Here is a 9378-nt window from a genome sequence, read left to right on the forward strand (position 1 = left end):
TTTCAAGTTTGAATGCGGATTTATCAAGTAATATCCTCAAAAAAATCGCATTATAATAGTGTGGTGCTGAGGTCCATGTTATAAAGACAGTATTTGATTAACATTGGTGTTGCTATCCTTGTCTATCATTCAACAGAGCAGATAGCCCTATCATTTTCCAGCTCTGCAACGTTGTCTGATCGTTTTTTAACGATGTAGAAATATAATTGATTAACAAAATATTCAACCTCAATTATGCAAATTTATTATTTAATCAATAAGAACATTTTTACTTGACTAATAGAATATTATTGATACATTTTTGACAAGAATGAACAGATATACCGGTATCAGCTATCCTCTATAGAAGGCAATGTCAAGACGGATGATCGGCAGTGATGTTCTCCTATCTTTCTCCACTGCCATTATATATTTTTTTGGTAGAGAGTTAGTGGGGAGGATATTTTTAATATTCTTTCCGAAGAATGGACATTGAGATGTCCAAAGCTCCGCCAATTTATGTAGATGCATAACAATATAATTATTATCTATAGCTATTATATTACAAATTGCTTTTTCATATCATATACAGTTCAATAATTATTTTCTTAGTCTATATTATGTAAATTCATCTATAATTTTGCTGTATTGTAAGCTATTGTATATAAGTGTATAAGCCAGTATATATTGTAATCTACATACATGAAGTACTCAATCAATCAATCAATATTATAACTAAAAAAACTGGCTATTTTTAACAGGAATGAACAGATATATTGGTATCAGCTTTCCTCTATAGGAGTCTACAGATGGGAATAAATTGGAAGTTGAATTTGTTCAAATGCTAATTAATGAATAATTATTATTAAACGAAAATCCTAATTAAATGCTGTAAATCACCCTGAAGACTTCTGCTACAGCAAATATTGACAACAGGGTAAACAGCTAGACGGAATTCGATGAGCGCTACGTTACAAAAATTATTTGTCGGCCCGGGAATCTATAGAAGTCAGTGGCAAGGCAGAGAATCGGCAATGCTGTTCGCATATTTTTCTTCATTGCCATTATAACGTGGACCTCACTGGAGTCAGGACCTCCTGAATAGGAGGTATTTAGGAGGTCCTGCTGAAATTTAGTAAGAAGATAATAATCTACTAGCCATCAGGCTCGCTTCGCTCGCCATATCCGTCTAGCCCCCGACTGGATCGTCCAAGAATGAGATCAGCAGGCTCGCTTCGCTCGCCTGCATTTTTCATTTGAGCATTTTTATCATAATGTTAGGACGATCCAGTCGGGGATCCAGACTAAACGTCTGGCTAAACGGTTATGGCGAGCGAAGCGAACCTGACTGCTAGTAATATAATATTCCCAGGATTGAAGTAGCAGTGCCTAATCAATTTTTCCGCGATAAATTCATTACATTTAAATCTTCAACTTGGTGCCAACCTAACAAAGTCAACTCAACTTAATGCCAACCTGACAAAATTATTAATTTAGTTGCCAGTTAACAACTGTTTCGAAGAGGTACTCTATCTAGATTATAGTTCTATAGTAACATATGATATGGAATTTCAATTATAATTGAGAGATTGGGAGAAGAATAATATACATGCTAGAAGACGAACTTTAAAGCCTTAAAAACAACCCTTAGAGTTGAAATATTGCCAAAAGATTTTCTTAGTGCGCCTCTAAAGGGCCAACTGAACATACCTACCAAATTTGAGCATTTTTGGTTCGGTAGATTTTTAGTTCTGCGAGTGAGTGAGTGAGTGAGTGAGTCAGTCAGTGAGTGAGTGCCATTTCGCTTTTATATATCGCTGTGGCTACAGTTAAGGTAACCGTAACTCCATTCGCATTCCGGTAAACATTTGCGCAGGCGCGTCTACCGCTATTTACATGTGCATTTGTGGTGTTGATGGTTTTTGGTGACATGGTTATGATAACCTATCGTTTCAATGAAGTTAGTTAGAAATAAGTTAGTTAATAATGAAGTTAGTTAGTTACTTAGAAATCATAACCATGTGACCAAAAACCACAAGCACCACAATGCACATGTAAATAGCGGTAGCCGCGCATGCTCAAATGTTTACCGGAACTCGATACGAGCTACGGTTACCGTAACTGTAGCCACAGCGTTTATATATAGATAGAAGATAATAATTATTATTATACCGTACTACTACAGGTGATGAATCCATATGATCGACTGCTGGATTTTAGATAGAAATTAAAAATTATTGACAAATTCGAGGTTATAACGAGAAACAGTTTGAAATTATTGAGGTTAAAGCAGTGTTCTCCTTATTAACATCAAGAAAATAACATGAATCGTGTTATCTATTTTGTTTCAAGCATTCTAATTATTTTTCTACTGTTGAAAGTATTTCAAGATTTCTACTGGAGCAGAGCTGACTCAAAAATCGAGGAAAGTATCACTCTAGAGCATGAACCTGACATCAATTTAGAATCTTTAAAATGGTTATCTGTCTATATGCCACCATCTATTGCTGTTTTGATTCACTCCTGTGTAAATACTGTGGTGTTCGGTCTGATTGAACAACTGATAACAGAAAGATCGTCAAAAGATGAGTTTGTAGTGATAGTTATCCAACACTGTTGGCATGAAGAAAGCATGCAGTGGTTAAAAAACTTTGAAAATGAAATCCACATTCTTCATGGGCCACAGATTTACTTACCTGACGAATACGAGGAGACTGCTTATAACCATTTCTGGGCTTTGAATATTACATTCCAGAAACTTCGTTTTGAAAATGTTGTGGTTTTGAATAATTATAAAGATATCAGTGTTTCTGTAGACTTTGAATCTTATTTTAAAGCTACTATGGAGTTACTAGAAAAAGACCCCAGTATCTGGTGTATTTCAGGTTATAATGACAATGGAAGAGAGGATTTGATTGATACTACAGCTCATCATACCCTTCATAGGACAGAATTTTTCTCAGGGGTTGTTTGGATGACTTCAAAAGCAAAATGGAAAGAATTCGGACCTAAAGAGTGGCCAAAAGTTTATTTTCGAGATTGGATACGAGAGCAAATTGTGGTCAAGACTCTTTCCTGTGTGAGACCTGAAGTGTCAAGGGTAAAATTCATATCGAGTGACAAGGATTTCAACGATACCCAAGTTCCTCCCAGATTTGAACCCCATTCAGACGACAATTATCTCAACCATGTCAATAAAAATTTTCCAGAAATTCAACTTTCTCAGCTGAAGAAACGAATCTACGATTTTGAGTTGATTAAAACGATTGATGAAAGTGTTGAAATAGATTCGTTGAAGTATATCAACGAGAATCAATCACTTTCTTTGAGAATTACTTACAAAAATGATGAAGAATTTTCTAGTATTGCAGAAGAATTGGGTATCGTAAGTTATATAGAAGATGGCGTTGCACCAAATTCATACAAGGGAATAGTGACTACTATGTACAAGGCTCACAGAGTTTATTTAGTTCCTAATTGTAGTGGAGGAATCAAGAAGGATCTGTTTGGTTATAAGTGAATAAGTGTTTTGAAGTATTGCAAGAAAATAAATGTTATATTTCACTGCGCATAGTAATATACTTTGTTATTATTGTAAGATACACGTTATAATGGCAGTGGAGAAAGTTAGGAGAACAACGTTGCCGATCCTCTGTCTTGTCAATGCCTTCCATAGACGGTAGCTGATACAGGTTCATTAATGTAATATTAAATGTTCATTCTCGTTTAAAAAAATCAATTATATTTTATAAGGCAAGAAATTATGTTTTCGATTAATTTCATAATGGAATATTTTGTTAATCAATTATCAATTCTTCATTGTTAAAAGGCAATCTAGCAACAGAGCAGAGAGAGGAAGATATATCGCTATCCGCTTTGTTGAATGACAGACAAGGATAGCAATATTGTACCATTGCTAATCAAACACTGCCATTATAAAGGTGCATACAGATATACGCGCCGCGAACATGAGCAATTAACTTTTAATCAGCTGATGCCAAGCTTCTTATATCTGTATCTTACCATTTCTGTAAAAATACCGATATAATCCGCTGATTAAAAGTGAATTGCTCATGTTCGCGGCGCGTAAATCTGTACGCACCTTAACGTAGACCTCACTATGTATTCATTGATTCATACAATAAGTACATTATTAAAATTATAGGGAGAGAAAAATTAAAGGTATCCTTGTGCTATTCCTCTCCCAGATATCATATTGTTACTTGTATGATAACTGGTAGTTATGTGAGCAATATACCTCGCGCAGTTATATACCACAGTCTCCTCTAATACTGTTCATCAGAGTAAATTCTGTTCTGTCCTGTCGGAGAGATATCGGTGTATAAACGACTGGCTGTTTGGGTTGTTGTATTGACAATAGTAATAATTTGATGTAAACAGCTATGCTACTATCATCAAAAGCTCACAGAGTTGAAAGCAGAGAAAAGTTGGGAGACAATACTATGCTACTTTGAGTTATCAATTGCATACCTCACTGCATGCAATTAATAGTCCACACAACAGCTGATTTTCTACTAAGTTAAATTGAAATATTGAATGAAAAGGACTAAGAGAGTTGAGAAGTTGATATTGTGATAATTATTCATATTGAATGAAAATGACTAAGAAATTGTCAAAAACCACAGATTTATTGATACTTGGAAAGACCGGTTTCGGTTATTACACCATTGTCAATCTCTGATAAACTGAGTTTATCAGGAGTTTATCAGAGATTGACAATGGTGTAATAACCAAAACCGGTCTTTCCAAGTATCAATAAATCTGTGGTTTTTGACAATTTCTTAGTCATTTTCATTCAATATGAATAATTACCACAATATCAACTTCTCAACTACACAAAAAGTTACATTGAAATATTGAATTGCATGCTATCAATAATCCACTCGACAGCTGATTTGTGATGAATAATTCTGATTTTCACTCTAATATTGGTGTGAAGGAGGCTCCTTTTCCTTTTATATTATCCTTAAAATGCCAAATTTTCAAAAACCTTGTTTATGCGTCGACGCGCAATTAAAAAAGGAGCATACCTGTCAAATTTCATTAAAATCTATTTTCGCCACACTGCACAGAAAGCAGCTGTTTTCCAGTCCCTACGTAGATCTGAAAGACCTTGTTTGCAGACGACGTCAGAAAAGGGTTTCTTTTCCGGTCTAGGCCAGAAAGTTGTCTCTTTCCAGCCGCTCATGGAAGTAGTTAATAAGTCATCCACTAGATCGGGCAAGTGTCCACTTTCATCATCAGCTGAAGTCGCCATGATTTCAGTTCCAGTTTCGAATCAAACTAATTAGCTTCGCAACCAGTTTTATTCAATTATTTATTGTTGATTAGTGCATTCCGAATTTTCAAAAATGCTTGAAGATGACTGTGGTATTCCAAGTGAAATTTTAAAAGAATCTGAAATCCTGACTGCAAATCTTCTACCACTAAAATCAAGAGATACGGTAGGTACGATAGCTTAACGAGTATTCTTTATTTATTTTGTCAGCAATACCTGCAGTGTGGCGAAAAATATCTTTCACACCACGGGCAAGAATGTTTTCCAGCTCTCAATCTTTTCTAGTCCTCGGACTTGAAAACCAATTTCGAGCTGGAAAAATCTCATTTTCTGCTCTAGGTGCGAAATATACTATACCGCGTTTCGACGTAAATGCGCTACATAAAAAATATAAACATAAAGAGGAATGCAAACCGCTGACTTGAATCTTAGACCTCACTTCTCTCGGTCAATAATTTTCCTGAAGGCAAAACCAACTTGTTATCAGTCTCATGTTCAGTTGATAGAAAGGATAATCCAACCAGAGTTCATGTAATTTTCTTTTCCCTTTAGGACTACTGTTTAATATAAATGGAAATAGAAAGAATCAAATTCATTCAATTCATTAGCATTTGAATAATTGCAATATCTCATTAATTTCCATCTGTGTGAAATAGAAATCTGAGTGGACCCGTTTTAAACGTATTCAGTCATTAAATATTGTATTTTCACTGTGCTGGTAACTGATACTAAAATGAGCGAATCTAGCTTTAAATACAGAGGAATTATGCAAATTTTCGATTATTTTATCTACTAGTGAATCTTTATCCAGTTCCATAAATCGGTCCGTTTTTCAAGTAACTACAATTCAATGAGAATAGATTAGTGTGCTATATTGCCGCTAACCTATTGGGACCGAACTCAGTACCCTGCAGTTGAGTGTTAGTAGCATACATGCAAAATGAATTAGCCGGGTGGATTATGCATGTTAGAGTAGAGATTAGTATTGCTTTGACGCCATCAAGGGGAGAGTATAGGTAACTAGCTGTTGAGAGGGTGAAGAGAGATAGATAGAGAGAGAATGTGAGAGGGAGTGAGGGAGAGAGAGTGAGAATGGGAGGTTGAAGATGGAGAGTGGGAGAGAGAGAGTGAATGGGAAGGTGAGGATGGAGTGTGTGAGAGAGAGATTGGAGAAATAGAGAGAGGTTTATGAGAGAGAGAGTGAGAGAGAGAGAGAAGGAGTGAGGGTGAGTGTGAGAGAGAGAGAGAGAAAGTTAAAGGGGGAATGAGAGAGAGTGGAAGGCTGACGATTGAGGATGAGAGAAAAAAACTGGAGAAATAGAGAGAGGTTGAAGAGAGAGAGAGAAAGAAAGTGTATGAGGATGTAGAGAGCGAGAGAAAGAGAGAGAAGGAGTGTGGGTGAGTGTGAGAGAGAGAGAGAAAGTTAAAGGGTGAATGAGAGAGAGAGTGGAAGGCTGACGATTGAGGATGAGAGAGAAAAACTGGGAAAATAGAGAGAGGTTGAAGAGAGAGAGAGAGAGAGAAAGAAAGAGTATGAGGATGTAGAGGGTGAGAGAAAGAGAGAGAAGGAGTGAGGGTGAGTGTGAGAGAGAGAGTGAGAGGGAGAATGAGAGAGTGGCAGGGTGACGATTGAGTATGAGAGAGAGAAACTGGAGAAATATAGAGAGGTTGAAGAGAGAGAGAGAGAGTAGAAAGTTGGAGAGAGAGAGCTTGAGGGTGAAGAGAGAAAACGTGAGAGAGGGTAAAGGATTTAATTTTGACAGGTCGACGTGCAAAAACACCGATTTAACCCTCTGTCTGGTTTTAACAGCATACGAGTGAAAATAATTGCACATGTGTGTGTGTGTATATATGTATTTATCCACTGCAAGTTTTGTCATATGTCATGTAGTATATATGTATATATCCGCTGCAAGTTCCGTGATATGTCATGTAGTATATATGTATATATCCACTGCATGCTTCGTGATATGTCATGTAGTATATATGTATATATCCACTCTATGCCTCGTGATATGTCATTCAATATATATGTATAATTATTATATCGACTACATGTTTTGTGATATGTCATATAGCTCTCAATACACCGGAGACAACGAATTACGAAATCAAATTTGATTTTCACTTGTTTTAGTTTTTGGAGCACATTTGAGTGTAAAGGGTGTTGTATTTGTCATTATAGTAGCCTAATATGTTTGATATAGTGAGTTCCAAGCTATAATGGCAGTGGAGAAAGATAGGAGAACAACGTTGCCGATCCTCTGTCTTGTCAATGTCTTCCATAGTCGGTAGCTGATACAGTTATTGATGTAATATCAACTGTTCATCCTCGTTCAAAATAATCAATTATATTTTATTAAGCAAGAAATTATATTTCTCAATAATTTCTCAATGAAGATGAAGTATTTTGTTAATCAATTATTAATTCTAAATTGTTAAAGTCGATCTAGCAACAGAGCAAAACGAGGAAGAGATAGCGCTATTAGCTTTGTTGGATGATAGACAAGGATAGCAATGCCATTGCTAATCAAACACTACCATTATAACGTGGACCTTACTATAGCTTCATCACAATTCAGTACTTTTTCGTCTTCAATTCAATTCAGTTTATTTCCAAAAAAAAAACATAATACACGAAAAAGAAATACAAATACTTTTTAGTCTTTGATTGACATTAGCTACTCTAATGCACTTGAAATTGTTCGAGCAAACAATAAAACAAACATCTCTGTAATTATTCATGGAGTCGAACCTTGACTGTCAAGGTCATCCCAAGCTGACAAAAATGTCCAGCTCATTCAGATAATGTGATTTGTGTTAGGCTCTAGCTGCTATCGAGCAGCAAATCAACTACTGCGATAGAATGATTGCAAATTGCAATGGCCCACTCTGTAATTATTTCAAGGCTTTCAATCATTCAGAGACTTCTTATTAGCAGGAAACTCCGTGGATACAAAAGATTTAGATAATCATGAATGATACATAACGTTTATTGGACGAAAATCAAACATTTGATATATGAGGAATCATAAAACAAAACAATCTTTAGTTTACACTGGTGTTACATTATAATATTAACATAGGGAGATAAAATATGTAGATATGAAGATGTAGATGTAGTCTTTTAATTATTTACTAGTAGCTCTGTGAACAGTAGACCTCGCGCAGTTATCAATCACAGTCTCCTCTAATACTGTCCATCAGAATAAACTCTGTCCTGTCCTGACGTGTCGGCGAGATATCGGTGTATAAACGACTAATGGCTGTTTGGGTTGTTGTACCGACAATGCTAATAATTTGATGTGAACAGCTATGCTACTATCATCAAAAGCTTACCAAGTTCAAAGCACAGAAAATACTATGCTTCTTCAAGCTATCAATTGCATGCCTCACTGCATGCAATTAATAGTCCACACAACAGCTGTCTCTTTTTTTTTGAAAAATCTATTAGCGCGTTTCGCCGTAAATGAGAAACATAAAAGCATAAATATAAACATTCAAACATAAAGAGAAATGTAAAACCGTTGACTTCAATAATTTTTTTCCAATATCTCTCAAATAGCTAAAAGCTAGAGGAATTAAAATATATGAGAATTGTATCCATCAAGATTGTGTATTGAAACAAATAAATTGAAATTGAAATTATACAAGCAGGTGACCCGTTCTCCGCAAGGGTCTGTTTAAAGCACTTGACAAACTGAAAACTTGACATAATAGAAATATTGAAAAATTAAAAATAGTCCTATAGCCACCCTTGTTGAATTAAGAGCATATATATGCAACATTTCAAGTTGATCAGTCCAGATGATGCGTCATTCGTGAATTTCCTAAACCGTACGTGTATAAGCCAATAATCATTTTCTTAATCATATTATAGGTGACTGAGAGAAAGAAAGCGTGAGAGAGAGGATCAGCATAATGCTGATAAAGTAGTGTTCATATCATCGAGAAGGATATCAACTACTGCGATAGAATGATTGCAAATTGCAATGGCCCACTCTGTAATTATTTCAAGGCTTTCAATCATTCAGAGACTTCTTATTAGCAGGAAACTCCGTGGATACACAAGGTCTTGATATTCATGAATGATACATAAC

Source organism: Nilaparvata lugens, chromosome 10 (genome assembly GCF_014356525.2).
Source record: "Nilaparvata lugens isolate BPH chromosome 10, ASM1435652v1, whole genome shotgun sequence".
NCBI classification, from domain to species: Eukaryota; Metazoa; Arthropoda; class Insecta; order Hemiptera; family Delphacidae; genus Nilaparvata; species Nilaparvata lugens.